The following is a 9982-nucleotide window of genomic DNA, read 5'->3' as shown; positions in this document are numbered from 1 at the left end:
TTCCTTAGGTACCTTACAAACACTAGGAAATAGTCCATGAATATATGACTTTCTGAAATAAAAACAATTATTAAAACAGTAATCATCACTGAGTGCCTATAATATACCATGTAAGTCATATTATCTCTGATTTCCACCATACCTATGTGTTTCATTCTTGTGATTCTTTGAGTCCAGATGCTTTAGAAAGCTGTCCAGTAGTGAAAAGCAGCTTGTCAGCAGTAGGAAAGGGATTCAAGCCCAGGTTGGTTTGAATTCAAACCCTGTGTTCTCTACTCCTATCAATTTTGCCTTTCCCTAAAAAGAAAGAGCACACACAAGAGGTTTTAACAGAAGTCATAGGCAGCCTTTACTGTAGGCATAGAGAAAGCTGCTCACCTGACATGATAAAACAATTGACTCAGCTCAAAATATCTCCCACTACTCATGTCAAAAATCCCTGTCACAAATTCACTCATTTTACGTTGAGCTTTGACCATTCCTAACATCTCTTTTAACTTTCTTCATCGAGAAAGAATAAATGAAACCCCAGACAGGTGAAGTCCAATGTGTTTGTCTGTTCTGTTCAACTAACAAATACTAAACACCTATTATATACAAGGGACAGCATTAAACTTGCCAGGAATGTCATAAGACACTCTTCTGTGGTCCCTTACAATACAGAGCTGTCAGTTACTGAGAGAAGGAAGCTGGCACTTACAATGTCTAAATGTACAAAGTACTTTCAAGTAAATTACACCCCAAAAAAGCTAGCATTGACAAGTGCTTAAGAAAATGTCCCCCATCTATCAGGACTCCCTACAAATATGATACATACACGTTAGTTTTTATTATTTGAACTTGTTGCCACATGCATGCTCTATTTTTAAAAAATTAAGAGTAAAAGAAACAAGTTAATTGGAACTAAATCTGAATTGAATCTCAATGTCTCTCAGTTGATATGCTGATTTCAATACAAAATGTTTCTAATTTTCTTTTACTTTGACCAATACCTACCAAGAAGACAGAACTTTGTATTTTCTCCTCATCATGCATTTATTCATTTAATTCCATATTCTCCAACTCTTTATGAGATCTTTATGGACCATGTAAGGCCCTATACTAGGCACATGGTACCATTCAAGGATATTTCAAATAAATAATATAACAGATTTACAAACAATGGTTATGAGTTTACCCAATAGAAGGAAGGGTCATATATAGTTAGAATGCAATCAGGCTACTCTTCCAGCCTATCTGTCTAGGCAGATTGGCACCTGAGTGACCCCACCCAGAGCATGCCAGCACATGACTACAGCATATGGAGCGAAAATAATAGCAAGAAATCACATGTCACCCAACATCCCTGGCTCTCCTTATACAGTTAGCTAGAAGAAACAGGCTTAGGTATGCAGTAAACTAAATAAGTTAAGATGACAATGGAAGAGATGCTCTGGGTGCACTGTTAAGACAATGTTCCCTCTGGGAGCTGAAGGAGGTAGAGATGGCTGTAGGCTGATGCAGGCAGGCAGACACGTTTCCCATTACGAACCAGACACCCAGGTTTACACAGGCATTTTCTTCTCTAACAGGAGGAGCAAGAGCGCTAAGATTCAGATTTCATCTTTCCCTAGTGCTATTCTCCTGACACTTATTATAAGTCAAGCAGCAATATAGCACTGTCCTCAAGGGAGAATATTCTCTCATTTTGACTGTCATGTCAGAGAGAAGGCAGAGGAAGGAGGTTATTTGTTCTTGGTGTAAATTTCTTTTTACTTCCTTTATGGCCAAGTCAGAAAAGAGCAAGGCCATAGAACTTGCAAGTGGGCACAGCTGGTGAAAGGATTCCGTGTTTTCTACGCACGCACTCCACTACCTAGCAATTAATTTCTAAATCATTTAATTATTAGCCCTAAAGGACACTGAAAATGAACACCACTGCAGCATTTACATATTTAATCGGATTAGACCGCCGACTTTCAGATTCTGGCAATTAACTGGCCTCCATGTCCCTTTTTCAATACTTAAATGACTTCTCTCTTATATTGGGGTACCTGTGTTCACTCTGTGATATTTTATGTTGAAAAAATAATTGTGCTATTTCTGTATCATTATATGCGTAGGCTATTGCAAACAAACTTACCTCTTGCTGTCCTAAATAATAATGACTTCATGAAGAAACTGTGCAAGGTTCTAGCTAATGAGATATATGCTTACAACTACAACATCCTATTTTCCCTTTAAATAGGAAATCAATTAAGTGAAATCAGATGAACCAGGTTTCTTTCCATTTATGTAAGGTCAATAAAGAAGGCATCCTTCCAAAAGAATATAGTTTTCGCTTCTCTATTGGCTAATTAAGCCAACATGTCACACAATCCTCAAATCTAGTTCTATATTTCCAGATATTATCTAAAAAGATCTATGAGTTTTAACTTGAACAGGCTAAATTCGAGACTCAAAGCAACATTGACAACAAAGTAAAGCAGGCTTAGTGTACTCTTATTGTGAAATAGCCGTGCTATTGGCAAAGTCTCCAAATCTTTCTGGAATGATCTCAAATGGGACCATTTTGGAACCAGAAGAGATCAGGAATGTGCATAAAGTAGATTGTTCCCTTATTGATGAATTAAAAAATGTAACAGGCAGAAAGACAGTATGGAATGGTTTAAGAGGACAGGCTCTATAGTGGGTGAGAGCTGGCTGCGTGTCTCAGATGTGTCATATTAAGTCCACATGTATGACCTCAAGCAGGGTAGTAATGTCCCCTTAACGACAGGTACATCATCTCTAAAATAGGAATAATAATGGCATCCACCCTAGAGGGTGGCCAGGAGGATTAAGTGAGAAAGGGCAAGTAATAAATTTAGCCCAGTGACTGGTATATAGTAAGAGACAATGTAACTTCAGTGGTTATTTTAATACTTCATTGATAGGCTATGTCTTCCACTGACCTAGGCCTGAAATGACTGTGGTCCTTATTAAATTTTAAAACTCTCTGACTTTGTAAAATCTCAGAAGGCAAGGATGGTAGCAATGGTTTTAGTACCAGCTCAACACACAAAAACTGTGTGATCTGGAACTCAGTCTAATTCTATTATAAAATACATAAGCTGATTCCCACATTTAAAAAATTAATATTACTAACTACGCCATTTTCATTCATTCTTATCTAATCTACAATGGTGAGATTTTGAAAAAATACATTTGAGGGGATAGGTAAGACCTGGAACTTGGGGTAACTGTCACAGTTCTCCAGAATGCCACTGATCAAGTCTTTCAACCTGGAGCCAGTGGGAACTACTTCAGTAAAGAACAAGCCCTGTGTAAGTTTCCAACTGTGTTCATTTCACTTAACAAGCATGTGTTGAGGGCTACTTTATGCCAGTAGCTGGCATTTTTTTTGTTTAGTTTTTTTCTTCTGAAGCTCCAACAAGTTCAACCCCATGCTAATTAAGCAGAAGAAATTATCTGGATACTTCTCAAAAATCTCAAGTGCCAAGTTTCTGTTGCCCTCCGCAGCTGCAGCAAATTAGAGCAGAAAGATAGGCCTTCAAGGAAAGGTTTGTAAGCTCAAAAAAAAAAAAAGATCTCTTTTAAAGAAAATTACTTTTCTGAATTTTAAAGAAATCCATGCTTATATTTAAATTTTTCAGACAATACAGAAAGGTGTAAGTAAGAAATAAGTCTCCCATTGTCTCTCCACCCAAAGATCATTACTGATAGTCTACACATTTTTATAAGCAAATGTATATAGATACATATATATATAACTATAAACTGCTTTGCAAGATGATTTTTTCACTAAAAATATAATTATGTCTTTCCATATCAACATAGGGGTTTTAATGTGCGTTATCACTTTTAATGGTTTCATTGTTTTCCTCTGTATGGAAGTGCTGTGTTACATTTTACCAAACTTTCTCTCTGGACATTTAAGTTGTTTTCACTTTTTTTTTTCATGGATTCATTTAATTACTCAACAGCTAAGTATAGAGTACCTGCAGTGTGTCTGGAAATGTTTCAGGTTGAGAAAATACAGCCATGGGAAAGAGAGGCAAAATTTCTGTCCTCATCAACCTTACCATCTGGAGGGGAAGACAGTAATAAAATAAATCAAGATAAAGAGACAAAGACAGAAGAGAGATGACTATGTTTGATAGTCAGGAGATAAATATATTTTATACATGCTTCTTTGTGCATTTGTCCAGTTACTGAAATTGGAATGTCTTTTTTATTATTAAATTCTGACTAATTTTTCTACTCTGTAGTTGATAATCTGGACAAAATAATCCTGACAAGTATACAATGTCTTCCAGGTGAGCTGTCATTGTCCACGCCCTAAAAACCTCTCTGGATCAGGTTGTCAGGTTGCAATAAGAGGAAATGAGTTTTCCTCAACCTCTGGCTCCTTGCTGCCTACTGAAATGTCAGTCTTTCAATCCTCAGCCAGATGTGTCCCCACTCATTCTAAGTGGAAACCCAGAGTGTTTTCACAGGCATTTCTCTTTTCCAAATAAAAGATTACATGAGCAGCTAACATACTGTCTCTTACCCAAACACCTACTACTATTAATGAGTTGTGGTCGTGGTTGTGGTTCATACTTGATAGCCATCCACCTAACTGTCCTTGTGAAGTATTTGGTTTTCTTTTATTACTAGTGGTGCAAACTGGAGTGCTGACTCTTCTTCATCAGCCCAATCAGGTATCTGAAAAACCAAGCTGCTCTGGATTTTGTGTGTTGTCAGAATCTACAGTGAATTCAAGGATGAATAGAGTAATGCTGGAGATCAGCAAGGACATGAAGAAAAATCTTCTCTGTTAGCCTGGATCTGACAGTTCTATAATAAACTGTCACTGTCTGCTGCTTCAAAGGTGCTATCAACTAGCAGAAAGGGCAGACAGACCTTTAAACATCACCAAAAACCCATGTACAAGTGATGTAACCAAACAGCTAATATTTACTGAGTGTCACTTATGTACTAGGCATAGTTCCAAATGCCTTATGTATAGTAATTTATAACATATCTTTGGGGTAGGCACTATTATTACCCTATTTTTAGAGAAAAGGAAACTAAGGCACAAAGAAGTTATTTGCCCATAAGTGAAGAGAGTCATCAGTTCCAGCAATTTGCCTCCAGAGCTGGTACTCTTAAATACTGCAGCACAAGCTCACACACACACACACACACACATCACACATCACTCATACAAGGAACAGACCACACCACACACACATCACACATCACTCATTCAAGGAACGGACCACACCACAGACATGTATCATATATATACACATACACATATATATATGTGTGTGTGTGTGATCTGCTTATATGTGTATATACAGGACGTATATATATACCACATACCACCACATATCACATAAATACCACACAAATATACACCACATACACACACCACACACACTTAATCAAACACTCATCCATACATTCTCTATCCATCCTCAAATTGAGCCAATTGCTAAGTAGTAAACACAAAAGGTGAACTACTTATGAAAAAATTTCAAGATATGCTAAGTCCATTCCTTCTGGAAGGTAGAGGTGGGAGAATAGATCCCTCAAAGGTGTATTAGTCCATTTTCACACTGCTATGAAGAAATACCCAAGACTGGGTAATTTATAAAGAAAAAGAGGTTTAATGGACTCACAATTCCACACGGCTGGGTAGGCCTCACAATCACGGCAGAGGCAAACGAAAAACAAAGGCACTTCTTACGTGGTGGCAGGCAAGCGAGCATGTGCAGGGGAACTGCCCTTTATAAAACCATCAGATCTCACGAGACTTCCTCACTATCACAAGAACAGAATGGGAAAACTCACCCCCATGATTCCATTACCTCCCGCCAGGTCCCTCCCATGACATGTGGGAATTATGGGAGCTACAATTCACGATGAGATTTGGGTGGGGACACAGCCAAACCATATCAACAGGGTTGGCTTCAGAGTTATATGTGATATATGGGCAAAGGTTTGGTGACACAAAGTTGCTCTACAAACGTGTTATTCTGCAGCTTAGAGATCTCAGATGAGCTTTGCGCTCAGGAGGATAAGTTGCAACCACATCCCTCACTCAGGTGTCTAACAGTTCGCAGCAAGTCACAGAGCATGTGACTGAAATTGAAAAGATGGCCCTAACTTTTCAGGCTGCCATTCAAAGCATTCAGTTACTACACATCTCTGGGACTTTCCCATATGAATGCTCCTCTCTGGCACACTGAATGGGTCTTTTTCCTTTGCACACTCCTGCCTGTGCTAGATATGATCCCTTCTTTTTTTCCTACCAAAACCCAAACCATCCACCCTGGCCTAGTTCCGTTTTTCCAGTATCATGAAGTTTCCTCTGACCCTTTCATCCCCTGCAAACCTCTCCATCTTCTAAATGTCTACAGCATGCATTAACTGTATCACCAGTGTGGCATTTTGATTATGAGCTATGTCCTAAGATTGAAATGCTGTATTGTATTCTAGCTGCCCAGAGACGCTTTTCCCATTTATTATTCAACGACTTCCATTGCTTTAGAGGGATGGCAAAACAGCAATTATTGACTTCAAGGTTCAAAATTAAATTTTGAAACTTAGAAACAAATGGACTCTTAAAAGAAAGGTGCTTTTGATTTGTGAGACCCTAGATTTTTAAAGAGAAAGGCTTTGCTGTGTTCTAAAAGTTTGCCTTTAGCTATTAAGAACTAAGACCCAGAAGACATATAAAGTTTATTTCATAAACATAGTTTCAGGATACTTTCATAATGACCTAAAAGCAAGTTTTCCCATACAAAATAAGGTGAATTGAATGACTGAGAAAGGAGAAAAAACAGAGAGGAGAAGTGATAGCTCAAATAGCAGGGTAGTGTTGTTATTCCCTGCAATCTTCAGCCTGAGTCTTGGAAAAACTCCAGAGAGGCTTCAGGGACTATAGAGTAGGTGTGTCTCACTTTCCAGAAGCAGAAACCTTGTCGATGTCTCCACACACACAAAGTATTAGACCATTAACATCAAAACGGTAGTGTAGCAGTTCTACCATGAGAAGGATTCGAATCTTCCTTATAAGTCTACTAAGATACCAGAGGCCCATCCTATGTAGCCTAACTTAGTTGATTTCTCATGCACACCTCTCAATAAATCAGCTTTGCAAGAAATACATCATTTACGTTCAAATGAGAAATGTTCATTTAGATAATTTCATCTATTTTCCTCAAGCTGGCATATGTGTATAGACAGCCTAAAATGTATTTGGCTATACATAATAATGTATACATGATTAATCATACTGCATTGGGTTATGTAAAGTTAATTATTTGTGGTTTATAGTTGAAGGATGGATTTTTGCCAACTTATGAATGATTTGGCATAATTTGCCCATGACTGAATGGAATTAGCCATTTGTCTAAATTTGCATACTTTGCAGATTTGCTAGTTGGAAGTATTTTTTTATTTCACTTATATTATTCTTCTATTTCTTATACTCTTTTTCAAAGAATCACTTCATACATCTATATTGATCTCTGATACTGCAAATAAAGCTTTCTCCACAGGCTAGGAATTGTGGCAGTCTTAGGTCTCAAGGCAGGGACCAGGAAGAAATTTATTTTTTTTAAAAAAGTCTTTAAGTGTTTATGCATTGACATTCTTGCAAAGGACTAACAGCCCTTTCTAGAGTCTTACTCTTATATATTATAATAAGTTTGGTTACTTGGTTTTTTAGATCACATAAATCCAGAACTCAGAAGTTAGAAGTTTAAGGGAGACTAGAAGAAGGACACACATTGATGCAGTAGGGACAGCTGATAAAATGAAAATTCTGGCAGAGGTTCTACATCTTGGCAATAATGTAATAGTTGCTAAGTGGTCCTGTATCCTAAGTCTGGTACAGGACCACCTAAGAGTACTGGCTAGGTAATTGTAAATTCAGCTGGCAGAAGCCCAGCATTCTCCTGGAGAGCATTTTAGAGTTGATGGGGAATGGCTTTGAGAGAGAGGATTTCTTGGGAGAGAGCTGTCACTGCCCTGTGCGTTTCCAGACCCAGTGGTGGAAGAAGGGGAAATATCTCTTTTTCACCTTCAATCAAATTAGAGAGGCTACAGAGCTTGCTATTTGTCAATGAGACTTTGCTATCTGTGATGATGGATATAATTCTTCTGCAGTATGGTGGCCACTAGCCCACATGTGACTACTGATCACTTGGAATATGGCTAGTGCCGCTAAGGAACTGAGTTTATAATTTCATTTTATTTTTATTAATCTACATTTAACTTTAAATGGCCACACATGACTACAGTATACTTTATTGAAAAGCACAGTTCTAGTGTATTATTTATGAATATTTATAAGAATAATAGCTAATACATATCAATCATGTACAATGTACCAAATATTAACAGGAAACCCTTTCGTTCTGTCGTTTTTATCGTTCCTACAGCCACTTGACATAAGCACTGTCATTATCTTGATTTTATCCATTAGGAAACCAAGGCACACAGAGATTAAGGGACAGATTTAGAACCTAGAAGATTAAAGTCTAGAACCTTTGCTTTTAAACATTGCTCTCTCTTTCGTAGACACCTCCCTTTGATTCCCTCCCCCTTGCTCATTCCTCTTGTTAATGAGAAACAGTAGCAGGCACCGTCTCCAAAGACTTCATTTGTAACTTTTCTAATGTATTTGCTTTCAGTTACACAAACTTCTAATCTTTCTCAACTACTTTGGTATATATACGTGTATTTTTATACGGCACCTGTGAGGCAGAATAATTCCATTTGTCTTATTTTGTAATCATCTTTGTTGAATAGTAAGTTGATTCTTTGAAGATGAAAAGATTTTTATCCTTGAAATATATGTTTGGGAGGTCCCTGAGTACCCTCATATGTTTGATATTCAGAAACCTGAGAATACATTATCACCTCTACCTTGGAAAAATCTCATTTGGTCCATAATGAGAGTGAGGCTTGGGGGTTTTTTGACATGCTTTTCTTTTCTTTTTTTTTTTTTTTTTTTTCCCCCGGTCATTCCTGAGTTTATTTGGGGCACACCCAGGCGAAGGCCCTGCACCTAAAAGAAGGTGTTGGGCCTCTTGGTGGTGAAGCGTGGCTTGTGCTGACAGCGCAGGACCCGGTGGGGCAGCGGGAACTTGATCTTGGAGTCGTGGAACTGCTTGACAGCCGGCCGACGGCACTTGCTGGCTGCGATCTCCTCCACCTTCATGATTTGAATGGAGTGGGCCCGGGCGCGGTGCCGGGCGCCCATGTCTCGGTAGCACTGGGTGACAGCGCCCGCAGTGGTCAGGTCCCGGTATTCCCGGTACATGTTGTGGGTGCCGCTCCGGGAGTCATAGCGCAGCCAGATTCCGAAGTTCTTCACCCGCAGTGGGGACTTCTCAAACACCTGCCCACAGTAGACAATCTCCCCTGAAGACTTCTTCATCTTCTTCAACTGAGATACGAAGTACCAGAAGCGGGACTTGGCAACGACATGATTAGGCGCAAAGATTCGCATGCGGTAGAGGGGCGGTGTGTGGCATTTGGGGGTGGGCAGGCAGCGACCCACCACCTTGTACTCTCGTAGTGTGCCAGAAGCCTTCATGGCATCCTCTCCGCTCTCGCCGCCACCAGCAAAAGGAAGTGCCCTCTTTCGCGGAGCCGTTCACCAGGCCTTGACATGGTTTTCTATGCAGAAGGCACTTTCCGCTTTGACACATTAGCAAGCCACAGAGTTTCATTTGTACATTTTATTTTTCAAATGGGATAATTATATAAGAAGAAAGATTTATGCTTTTTAAATCTAGTTTCATGGAAAGCCACTGTTGATTCTATATAAGCAAAGATATTCAGCCACTGATTTGGGGTTATTATACTACCTCACTCACTATATATATATCTTAGGGGCACAACACCACATGATTCCATCATAGCAATAATATAGCCCACAATAACCCATAAATCAACAATTAAGCTGAGTTTAAGATGAAGGCCTGGAGTTGGATGA

General features: G+C 38.9%; 1 pseudogene across 1 annotated transcript; it reads right to left on the bottom strand.

Moving 5' to 3' along the window:
* Positions 1–8998: 8998 nt before the first annotated feature.
* Positions 8999–9635, bottom strand: LOC108535567 (60S ribosomal protein L18a pseudogene; annotated as a pseudogene). The gene has a single exon (XR_001887270.1). The product of XR_001887270.1 is annotated as a 60S ribosomal protein L18a pseudogene (transcript).
* Between the last annotated feature and the right edge of the window lie 347 nt (positions 9636–9982).

Source organism: Rhinopithecus bieti, unplaced genomic scaffold (genome assembly GCF_001698545.2).
Source record: "Rhinopithecus bieti isolate Rb0 unplaced genomic scaffold, ASM169854v2 scaffold_12859, whole genome shotgun sequence".
NCBI lineage: Eukaryota > Metazoa > Chordata > Mammalia > Primates > Cercopithecidae > Rhinopithecus > Rhinopithecus bieti.
The sequence above is the reverse complement of the archived record's forward strand: the minus strand, read 5'-3'. Positions and strand labels throughout refer to the sequence as shown.